The following is a 12,054-nucleotide window of genomic DNA, read 5'->3' as shown; positions in this document are numbered from 1 at the left end:
ACACAGGTAGACAGATACACAAGGGCACGCCCACACACACCTAATCTACACATACACCTGTGCTATCTCTTTTTTCAGGCTTCAGGAAACCTACAGTTTCAAATTCTTCCATGATGGCTGCCAACATCAACTTCTGATAGGAGGGGAAGGACAAGAAGGAAGAATCTCATAAAATCACATGACTTAGCTGGGATTCACATGACTTTGCTGGGATTCAGGATAAAACCTTGTCACTCATAAAGAGCATGTGAACATGGACAGCAACTGAACCAAGTCCATAGCACAACTTAGCAATACTTACATGGTTTCCCATTTTTAACTTTTCTATCTTGAGGTATGCTTTTGCTGCTACAAAAGAGCATATACTAAGAAACTTGGTATTTCTGTGACATTAAGAAACTGTTATCCTTTAAGTATTATTGATCTTTCTGAGCAGTTAGAGGTTTTACCCTTGGCTGGTGGTTTGTTGAAATACACCAAAAATATATTTTGTAGGAGTTGTCTTAAATCAATCTCCTGACACCAGAAAGCCATGTCTAGTAGAACCATGTGGCTATAAAACCTCCCTGCAGCTGTTGCCTTTGCAATGGACCCTGTGCAGATCTTCCCTCCCAGCATGGAGAACGTAAACAGAAGATCTATTGCAGCTTGGGATGCTCTATTCCATAGCTATTTTTTCAGGTGAGAGTGAGGTCCAATTCCTGTTCATGCTCTCTCCCTGACTGCAGATGAGGGCTTTTTCTGCTGTTTCAGAAGAGAGGCTACTGTGACAACCCACACCACAATCAGAATTTGACAGAAAGTCAAGCTTCTACAAGTACAGTGTCTGCGGAGATGGTGGTACTTTCTCCACTCATACATATGCTCTCAAGGCATAGTTTATCCCCATTCTTCCGCCATATCACAGCTACAGCCTGGATTAGTAAATAAAGCAAGCGTGGAGCGTGGAATGGGAGGTTAAACATCACACTGGAAAGTCAGCGGTTTTAGTCATCGGGTAAAATCTCCCGTGACGGCATTCCTTTCTGAAACCTGATCCTGAACAGTTTACAGAGCTGAAGAGATGCCAGGCAATGATCTACAGCCCTGGCCTTCCTGAAACGTATTCCTCCCAAGCATCTGTAAGCTGTCAAGTCATCCACGTAGTCTTCACATATGTAATACATCCTTGAGCCATGAGTTTTCTCCCATGGTTCTAAGCTGTGTTTTCATGTGGCTCTGAGCACTTTAACTACGTGCAATATTGGGATACAGGTCCAAACAAAACAACTTTATATCAGCTTCCCTATTTAGAGAGGACAGCTTAGGTTCTGCTTGGCTGAGTGAACAGAAATGTTTGGGAATGGCCCCAAACAAATTTCTTGTAAGCTGGAAGTCTAAATGCTACAGCTAAATTCAGGCAATCACATGGTTATGTGTGCAATCAGGACCTTACATCTGCAGGATGTCTTCAGACTTTTCCAGGAAGTTAGGATCTGTCAGAAGAATTGCAAATTTTTTAAAAATTGAGTAGTCTTTCTGTTCAGACCTGTTATTACATGGAGTAATACTGTTGCTAGCTAAACCTGGTCGGACTCAATGATCTTAGAGGTCTTTCCTAACTGTAATGATTCTATGATTCTCTATACCTTTAATTACTTGGGGGCTTTTCTTCCAGCTTTTGGAACCAGGCATGATGGAAAGAGGAAGAGAGAGAATTTCTCCTCGGAAACTTGGACATTTTAATTTTTTTTTCATCTGACTCCCAAAGAAACTGTAGCCTACATCATAAATCAGCTAAATTAAATAAGTCATTTGTGTAACACATTCCAGAACTGAAATATTCAGTATGTGTAGAGTTTGAGAGGAATGTATTATGTTTCGGACTTCTAGCCAACCTCTGGTATTCATGTTGCAATCACAAGTTGCCCAGATATTAAAGTAGCGCTCCAAGACAGGAGGCAGCTCTTCTGGATGGGACCTGTCTGGCTGTGTATAGAAAAGGCATGACTGTCTCCTTATTTCCTGGATAAGGTTGGACAAAAATGTAATAACTTCTGTGATTTTATAGAACATTTCAAAAGGTCTCTAAGGGTAGCAATGCTTATAACAGCATCCTGAAATGCCAGCTGAAGGCAATGCTGCTAACAAGGAATATCTGCAGCTCATGGCTCCTTCTTTTCCAATTTGGTTACCAAACTAAATATGGAATCTGCTGTGGTTTCCCACAGTTGTTGATCCTGGGAACTACTTGTAAGGTATACTTTAATTGCTGATATAATTCTATCCACCAATGCATGGGTTATGGGTTGTAGAAACCCATAAACTACACTATTGCCCTACAGGTCATTATCCATGTCATCATCCATGCATCATAGGCACAAAACCATGTGCTCTTTACTGAAGAAGTCTTTAATGTCATTTCTGTACACTTCTCTCCAGAAATTCTCCTGTAAATACCCTCCAAAATTCAAAGAGGTACTTTTATTTGGTAACTTTTTCTTGTTTTTACATGGAACCACCAACTGTCTCATCTGAGAACCAGCCCAGCCCTTACAATCAGCATTCTTCCTGCTCCACATTAATTCTTCTGTCTCCATCAGGCATTAGAGATGTCTTGTCATAGGTGGGATCATTATGCATTGCAATGGTAATTAAGGGAATTTTAAACACACTAAGATATTTGATTTTTTTACCTGCTAAAACAGACAGTGAGAGGCCACCTTCCATTCAGGGTTGCCCTACACCTTGGTAAATATGGTACTCTGAAAAAAAAAGAAAATCAGCTAAAGCTGATTAAAGCTGCAGGCAGTCTTCCAATGAAGAGCATATTTTTGGTTTAATTGGCATGCTGGCCTCCCAGGACAGGTAACATATACTACCTGGTATTTACTTTAGGATATTCCCTCTCCTCCTGAAATTACTGAAAACTTGACTTGTCTACAACATTTTCTGTAGTCTTTGAAAATTACTTACAGATGACAGGAAGGCATCTGGTGGCCTCTCATATTTGTCTTGAGTCTTTTCCAATTAAAAGAATTTAGGCAGTGGGAAAACTTCAGCTGTATCTGTTTAGTCAAAAGAAGCTCATGACCAAAAGCTGTTCAACAGTCAAGCACAAAAATTAGTGGGACAATTGAGTTAAAGAAAATTAACAAAGTAAGACCAGCAGAAAGCATAACTTCATGAACACTTAGAAAAAGTCAGTCTCCCTGTTGTAGCTTGTATCCTTTGCTCCACTTCCAATAGTTGTATTTAAGTGATTTCTTTTTGAATTTTTAAAATACAGCAAAATTTTTAACATATATGATTTTGTTCACCATGCCTGGATTCATAGGGAAGTAAAAGATTGCAGAACTGAAACATGCATACATATAAATTCTTTAGCAACATACAGCATTTAATTGCTTATTGGTTTTATATAGTATTTGCAGGAGTGTCTAGTAGCTCGTAGGAGTAAGAGGAACAGTCTACAACTGATCTCTTGATAAACTTAGAAAATAAATGGTTTTATAGATGGGTCATTTTTTCCTTGTATAACCTCCTGTGTTCCTCTTTTTCAGCACCTTTACTGATAATAAAAATTTACAGTAGGCTTGGTAAGTAGAAGAATTACCAGGGGTGATGGGACCAGAGGCTTCCAAAGGCTCTTCTCCCTCCTCTGCAAAAGGAAAGCACTGAAGTCACACCACAGGGATAGAAGGTGCAGCATCATAGTCTCAGAGGTACAGCAGATGGCTGGGCAGATCTCAGTTATCTTTGGCAATGGGGATTCAAAAACTCTCACTGTCAGAATTATGGAAAGAAAAAATTTAAATGGCCTTCCTTCAGCAAGGAGACAGGCACACAGACAGGACATGCATCCAGTATTTCTATTTATGAGCCCAGAAGGTCCTGCTTACTAAACAATTTCCCCATTAGGAAAATAAAAAAAGCAGAGCCTTCTGCAAAGGGCCTATTGGACCACACTGACTGTTTAGAGTCATCTGATACACTGGGAGAAGGATAAAGAATTTGAATATCTGAAACCATCACAGTGAGGACTGTAAAAGAGAACAACTAAGTTATCAGGGGATGGCATGTGCTATAATTGCTAGGTCATATGGAAATAACATTCAGCAGCTGTTATTTCACCAGCATTAACAACTCTAGTTCTCCCATAGACACAAAGGAATAAAAAATCTGTCTGCTCCCTGCGAATCTTAGATCACAAGCCATGGGCCTCAGACAAGACTTTTGCCCCAAATGTCTGCATTTTATTTTAGAGGTAGATATACAACATAAATTAAATGAACTAAAATATTCATTTGCCTGCACATCATTTGCCTACACATCATTGTGCTCCACAAAGTCTGAATAAATGTGGACTTGTGTTCAGTGAGTCACTGAAAAAATAAAGTAATGCTGTTTACCTTAACACGTCAGCTGTAATGCTATATGGAAGTCATTCCACAATGAAGAGCTGAAAAAGTTAAATGAATTTTTACTACCACAATAAGAAATTATTCTAGGCCTTTATTTCCTGTGAAGAAATAAGAAAAAGATAGCAAAAACAGCATTAAGCACAATTCTAATGTTAATCTTCATAAAAACATCTATTTTACTTGAGACAAAGACTTAAACAAATATTTTATTGCCAATACCAAAGGTATTGGTAACCCACCTGGATCAGTGCCTTAGATCACCCTACGGATCTTTGACCACACAGCAAACAAACTGGCAGATGTATGAGTCAATATTCTTTCATTCTAATAAAGAGGACAAGGCAGTTTGGCAAACTGCCTTGGTTACTGTTTGTCTACCAAGAAAAGTATATTAGCAGCAAGCCTGGTCACCTAAAACAGGACTCTGCAGGATACTCAGAGCTCAAGGCCCAGATTCAGGTTTAGAACTCTTGTAAGCCTCCCATCATTGCCCTGACTTGACTTAAGCATTCTTCTGCAAAAACCTGAGCAGGTCTTTAACTCAGCCATTACCTTTCTAGCAACTCATTTGCCTCCAGATTGCAACATCCACTGCCTGCTCTCTCCTAGACAGGTGAGGGAATAAGTAGTTTAAAAAATATTAGGCCAGACAGCACTTCCTCCAAAAGATGGTGCAGTATTTTATTAATAACATGCTATGCAGCTTTATACTGTAATTGCTGCCTCTGAGCCAGAGGCAATAAAGGAGGGCACTGCTGCTCTCCATGCTGGGCCTTCCTCTGGTAGCTGTTGTGTACTTTGGACTTGTGCGGTGGGCTCAAAATAGAAAAAGCACTTCTAAAGAGAAATTTGTTGGCCTTGAGTAGGAGGGTCTTCCAGTCACTGAGCTGAGGGGAAAGGGAAAGCAGGACTGCATCTTGACAGTGTGTCAAGGCCAAAAGTGTTTTTCAAAAATTTTCATGTGTAGGCTGTGCATCTTGCAAAGCAAAGTCTTATAAATCTTTTCTTGATACGCAGGAAGGAAAAATGCAGAAATGTGTCTCCTTGGAAATTCAGACTAAACAGCAAAAAGGGCAGCAAAAGGGCAGCCTCCACAGGGTGGTTACCTGCATTGAGGAAGATTTGCTGGGGGTTCCCCTCTCCTGGTCAGAAGATATTTTTAACGGGGCAGAACTTTGTGTATTGAATTTAGAGTGAGTAATACACAGAGATTGTGTGCCCAGTGGGAGACTATTAGAGACTTTTGTGTTAACATTTGCTTTGAAAAGAGTTTGCACAAAGGCAACTCATAATTTGTTAGCTGCAGAAGTTAACTCCATGGACAGGTTAGCAACAGAGCTATAAACACTGAGACAGAAATTTAGGGTGTTTTTTTAAGTATCAGCTGTGAATTCCCAGCCTCAGGGTGAGTCATTTAAACTAGATGCAGCATTTCAAGGAAACATTTCTAGTGAAGTGACTAAAGAGTTGGAGGAGGCCCAACTGCAATGCATTCATAGGCATCCCATGGGTCAGGTGAAAGAAGCAGCTTTCAGGGGCCTCCTGGGCCAGACAGTATTTGTAGATGATGCAGAGACAAAAGCCAAAGGAGGTGGCTATATGGCCAACTCATCCAAAAAAGTAGAAGCTGCAGAGATGTCAGCACCCAACAATAAGAGCAACATGTGTGAAGAGCTGTCCAGGCACCTGCTGCTCCGAGCAGAAATCAACAGCTGAAAAGAATTGTGATTTGGTGAAAATATGACCCATGGAAAATACTTATGAGCTCGAAGGGGAAGGAAATGTACTGCCTGAATAACACTGGGAGCTACTAATGACTTGGTGATGCAGATTTCAAAAGAAATTAATCTCCCATCAACTTTGGGGGTGTGTAAACTCAGTGGATTATGTTTTGTGATCAGTATTTCTATCACTCTTGTACTGGGACTTGCCTTCATCTAGGGACCCTGAAGGTATTCTGGGCTACTGAAGCAAGTAAATGTGCTCTGGAGCAGAACGGAACCCCTCCATAGAAAGCTGTCAGGAAGAGATGTGGCTCCAGGGAGTTCTTTAGGCTTCAGGTGCTTCTAGAATGAGTATGGAGTGACAAAGATTAATTGCCACCCCATGACAGCTCTAAACTAGGTCATTGTGTAATAGTATGCCTAAGTGAACCTGTTGGAGTATTTGAAACTACAGCTGTGCCATCAGGTTTTCTCCTTGTCAGGATGCTGCCTCATGTGGCATCAAAAATTTGAGCTCTAAGTAAGAACAAAAATGTGATTGACGTTACTGGATTCTAAGGACAACAGCCAAACATTTCACAGCATGTCATGGCAAAGAATTATGAAACATCCCACTTTGTCTAAGTATTAGGGAAATATTCACAGAGGACAAAGAATAGAAGCCATTGCTCTAATACAACCCATTTATCTTAAATTTGCAAGGATTTGAGCATGAGACTGGGTGTAGTATCAGGTGATATACCACAATGTGTCTTTGCTTTTTCTTTTTTTTTTTCTTGCCATAATGGATATCTGTGAGGTATTGGGTGGTAGAAAATGGCCTGACCACATCCACATCATCTTGAACTTCCTATATTGGAATTATTTAAAAAAAACCTACTCAGCCACTTCACCAACAACTGAGTCAAAGCTTTGCAATAACTGTAAGAAAGATAATTCAAAATAGCAGCAGACTTTCCTGCAGTCAAGAGCTGAACGTGTTATTGGTTTTGACTGGGAGTCTGCATCATCTAGTTACACTGACATTGACAAATTAAGACAGAGTACAAGCCACCACAAGGTCTGCAGAATACCTTTCATATTCATGCATACACCAGAGATATTTCAGAGGATGAGAAATTATCTAATATAAGAGATGAAAACTGAACACATTCAGGAAAACCCATAGGAGGAAGATCCAGACCAAGCCAAAAGGTATCTGAAGCTGGTTTAGAAGATTAGTTAAGAAGGTTTATCTCTTGGGGGATGCCACTGGATTCTACACTGAAACCTTGAAGAAACAAATTGCACAGGATGGATGGGCCTGGCTGATAGAACAAACATTTTTGTCTCACTGATAATCTAGAATCAGGAATTCAGGGTATCCTCCCAACTTGAGCAGGCATTCTCACACTGGAGCCTATGAGGACTGGTGAGCTTCCTTCCACCACAGAAATCACAGTAGTGATAAAACTGGTAATGCTTTCAAATTCTTGCTGAGCAAAATAGGAAGAAGCTGCAAAGAGCACCTGGCTGTGATACTGTATGTTTGTCCCTGTGGGAAATTGCTGTGTTTATATTATATCACACTTTTTGTATTTGATGGGTGAGGAGAGGAAAATGGAAGTTGTGCCAGAGCTTATACTCAGAGTGCTTCTCTAAGTCTTAAACTTCTATGTGTGAATGATAAAATAACCTGGAAGAAGAAAGCTTCACATAGATAAAACCATGCCTATAACAAGGTACTCATCCTAAGGTATTTGCTTTATTTTATTTGATCCCAGCTGAGTGAGAAGACACCAATAGAAATTGCACAGTACCCCACTCAGACTTCCTTCAAGAAAATCAGTTCTGTAAACTACAGGACCTGTGTCTGCAGGGATTATACTTTTTGATCATATAACTGCACAGATTGAAAAGAAAAAAATTAAGTTGAGACTAAAAATTGACACTACTGTATAAATAAAAAACAGCCACCACTTCTTCAGCAGGAGTAAGTAGAACATCTGGCCTCCAGTTCTGTAGCTGCCTAGCTGAACAGTTTGGGAGCACTAAGGAGCTACCGCTGCCTAGGAGGAAGGGAGTGCCCAGCATTAGTCACCAGAAACAAGGTCTGAATCATTACATGGAGTCCTGATTCAGCAAGTTAAACATTGGTGTGAAACAGGAGATGGGTCCTCAGCATTCCTCACTGAAGCAGACAGCTGCTGGGAAAAGCAGGGGGACACCAGTGACATGCCTAGAGATCCAGGAGGACTTGGGACTGAGACAGGTCACCTGGCTCTACAAGGGCTTGAACCCAGGCATGAGATAGTGGTGTGCTGGGGGGAGGATATACTGTCTCTGGGGAGGTCAGTGACAACAAGAGGTGTATGAGGTGGCCCTGGAAGCCCACAGCCATGTTCAGAGTTTGCCTTCCCCCATTTATTTTTGCTCTCCCTGAGCAGATGATACAAAGGCTCACACTTAGGCCTCCTGCATCCAAGAGCAACTGCCCACAATTACGCAAAGCAAATGTGTGTCTGGCGAATGCCACATCAGCACTCCTCCTAGGGTGTGCAGAGGATTTGACCCAGCTCCGTATGATGTTTACATAAGAGGATTTGATCTAGGCTTCCTAGTGTGATTCACAGGGCTCTGCCCTGCTGGAGTAGCTAAAAGTTAATTCCTGTTGCTTCTGTACTTGGCCCTGGTACTCTGCTTTTTACGGCGACTGCATCGGTAACAGCAATATTGCAGCAGTCATTACAGTCCAATTTTAACACAGATATTTTTAATTGGCATTTTTTTTCCTCCACATATTTTCCCAACTGTAAAACTTGTGCTTACAAATTTATACTTCAACTCCAAATCCTGCTTCCTTTATTTAGATGAAAACCAGAACACTAACATTTAGAAATACAAAGTTGCCAGCACTGTTTAAACATCCTTCTTTAAATATGTAGGTTTGCAAAAATGAAACTGGTACCTCTGTATTTTGATGAGCTAAAAATTACTCTGGTTTCAAAGATATGAAGCATGAAAAGAAATGAAAGGTTAAACTATAAATAACTTGGTTTTCACTTGTCCTCCAGAAACTTACACAGCTTCCTATACATGTCACCACTAAGATACCAACTCATTTATCAATGCCCAGATGCTTCCCTGTTTAAAGAGAAGGCCAAATAATTTTGTGTCTGTAAAAGCGAATAAAACAGTACAGAGGTGGTTCTGACACTAATGGAACCAGCCTTAATCTGTTACATGCAGACACAGAACTTTTTCATCTTGGAGCAGGGTATTGTGTCTTTATTATCTTTGAGCAAGATCTACAGCCTGCTCAGTCATTAGATCAATACACCAGGTGAAATGTAGTAAAAGTGTGAGAATTTCAAAGAACATCACTGTAGCACTAGATTTTGTTGGTTTTTTATTAGGGATAATAGTCTCAAAAATATGCTTCCTGATATCTTTTCTTATGAATTTATATATTTTCCATTCAAACCCTTGGTGTTCTCTCTTCCTGCTTTTTGATCAGGGTAACCATTCTGTATCAGTTTTCTGACTTTAAAAAAATCACAAGACTCACAAACCACACAAGAATCTAAGAAAGCTTCACCTATCAAAATTCTTATGTGTTTTACTTTCCCCATACTTTAGGAGCAATGTGCAGATAAACTAGAAGGCATTAGAAATAACCATGTTTTGATCTGAATTGAGAGTGCCTGGATGTTCAGGATATGACCAGCCCTTATTGGGCTCAGGCTTGATTTATGATACTGAATGATCTTTGCTTTCTACGTGGCACAACTTCTGCTGTGCAACTTTTTCATGTAGGGCTATGGTTAAAATGTAAGTTATCGCAGCTAATTTATCTTGATTTGCTCTTTTTCTTCTTGCAGATTAATTTGTTTCATTTTTAAGTGTGGTGTGGCTTTCTGGATAGTTCCAACACCAGCAGATGTTGCTTAAGCAAGAAGTTTGACTCCCCAGATCCATCTGTCAGGTTCCCTGGGGATGCTTCTCTTACTAGTATTTCCAGGAAAGCAGGCTGATGGCTGGCTCCACAATCCCCAGCCAGGAAGTCCCCTTGGCTGCTTTTCATCTAGTCTCTTTCTTCTGACACATCCAGTTTTGGTGGGCTATAAGGAGACAGGCCTCCTCTGGAAGAGCTACTGAGTTTACTTGATACACTCATGCAATCACGCTGTGTCAAAGTACAATGAGAAGCAAAGGAATGTTGGCAAGAGAACATCCTGTATAAGCTATGATTAAGACATTAACAGAACCATTATTTATTACTCAATTTTCTATCACAGCAACCAAGATCAAAGGTTTTGTCTTTTATTCCCCTAGGAAAACCTTATCTGGATCAAGTTGAGTCATACTATTCAGATTTTTTGCAGAACTCTCTCCTACATGGGCTTTTCATGAACTTGCAAATGTACGTTCTTCAGCTGAGCCCTCCATGGCCGTCTCCTCTCCATTCGCCACCTAAATCATTTACACACAAGTAAGTCTGGATTTTATTGCTTACTGTTTCACTTGGAGCCACGAGAAACCCATCTGTCTTTGAAAAGCTTCATTTCATTTCAAAGTAATTTAAAATATGTCAGTTTAGAGCTGCTCTGGTTTTAATGTTTTTCCTTTGGTTTCAATAAAATGCCATTTTTACATTTTACTTGAACAATCCAAAAGGATTAGGTACTATGAAATATGAAATTATATACTAAGAGTGTTGTTGTCACAGGAAGAGTTTGTTTCCACTGCAGTGACTAGCAATTCTCTCTGTGTCTGTGTTCAAGTGCTGCAGTAGCCGTTGTGGGAACTGACTTCTGCAACTAAGCAGAAGTGCAGGGTGGTGCATGCAGTTGCTTATGGTCTCAGCCAGCTGGAGGTTATCCAGGCTGGTCTGGGTATCAGGTAGCTGCACTAACCAAGAGCTCACAGCTGTGTTGATAAGTCCTGCAGAGAGAACAGTTATGGTAAATGCACACAGTGTCACACTGTCAAGGTTTCAGTTTTCATATCAGAGCTGGCCTGCAGCCTGGTAGCTCAAAGTATAAGAGCAGGCAAGCAGCTCTCACACCCATCCATACAGATATAATCCCTGAGGTATGCATGAGGTCTTTTAATATTCCAGAGAGAACGTCAGTTCCAAAATGCTCTGTTTTCTCTGGGTTCTCAGTTCTCTCTGTTAGATGAAATTCCACCTCCACCCTGGTGCATGCCCAGACGTCTATGCCTCAGTTTGGACAGGCAAGGCTGACAGCTCTTGTGTTGCTTGATGGGAAAGCAGCACCTGGAAGAAGAGCAGCAGGTTCTTATTAAAAATAAATTTCTTTTAAAAAAATTAACTAGTTATGTGGGAGCCTCAACTTAGGCTTCCTTGGCACTCCAACCAACCACAGCTCCTCATTCAAGACAGCACTTCGTCTTTCGAATCTTTTTGTACTCTGTTGTACAACAAAAGACTGAGATGTCTCATACTTTCATCTTATGCAGACTGGGGTTTGATAGACACTAGATAAAATTTTGCAGGAGACTAAAATATGCTAGCCCTGTTAGGATGAGGTGGCACTGGGAACTGCAGCAAATTCCTGGCTATATCCCATTTGCTCAGCCCCATGCTGTTACTTAAGTGTCATGCAGGAGCTGTGTTGGTCCTGTCCTGCTCAGCTGGTGCCACTTCTCTCTTTTTCTACCCTTTTATTTTTCTGCCCTGCCTGGTGTCTCCTCTGAAGGGTGAAAGGGAGGAGACAACACCCATGAGCTCTATATCTCATCTCCTCAGACCTCACTCCTTCCCCTGGAGCCTTATAGCACAAAAAGAACGGCACGGCATACTTTAAAAGAAGGTAAAGAGATCTCAAACAAACATGGAGGCTGAGGGAACAGAGCCTTGAATGTTCATATTGGTACAGTCTGTATTGGGGCTAACCTTCACCCATAAAGGGAACTGTTCCTGT

The sequence above is a fragment of the Camarhynchus parvulus genome, chromosome 1 (genome assembly GCF_901933205.1).
Source record: "Camarhynchus parvulus chromosome 1, STF_HiC, whole genome shotgun sequence".
Taxonomy (NCBI): domain Eukaryota; kingdom Metazoa; phylum Chordata; class Aves; order Passeriformes; family Thraupidae; genus Camarhynchus; species Camarhynchus parvulus.
The sequence above is the reverse complement of the archived record's forward strand: the minus strand, read 5'-3'. Positions refer to the sequence as shown.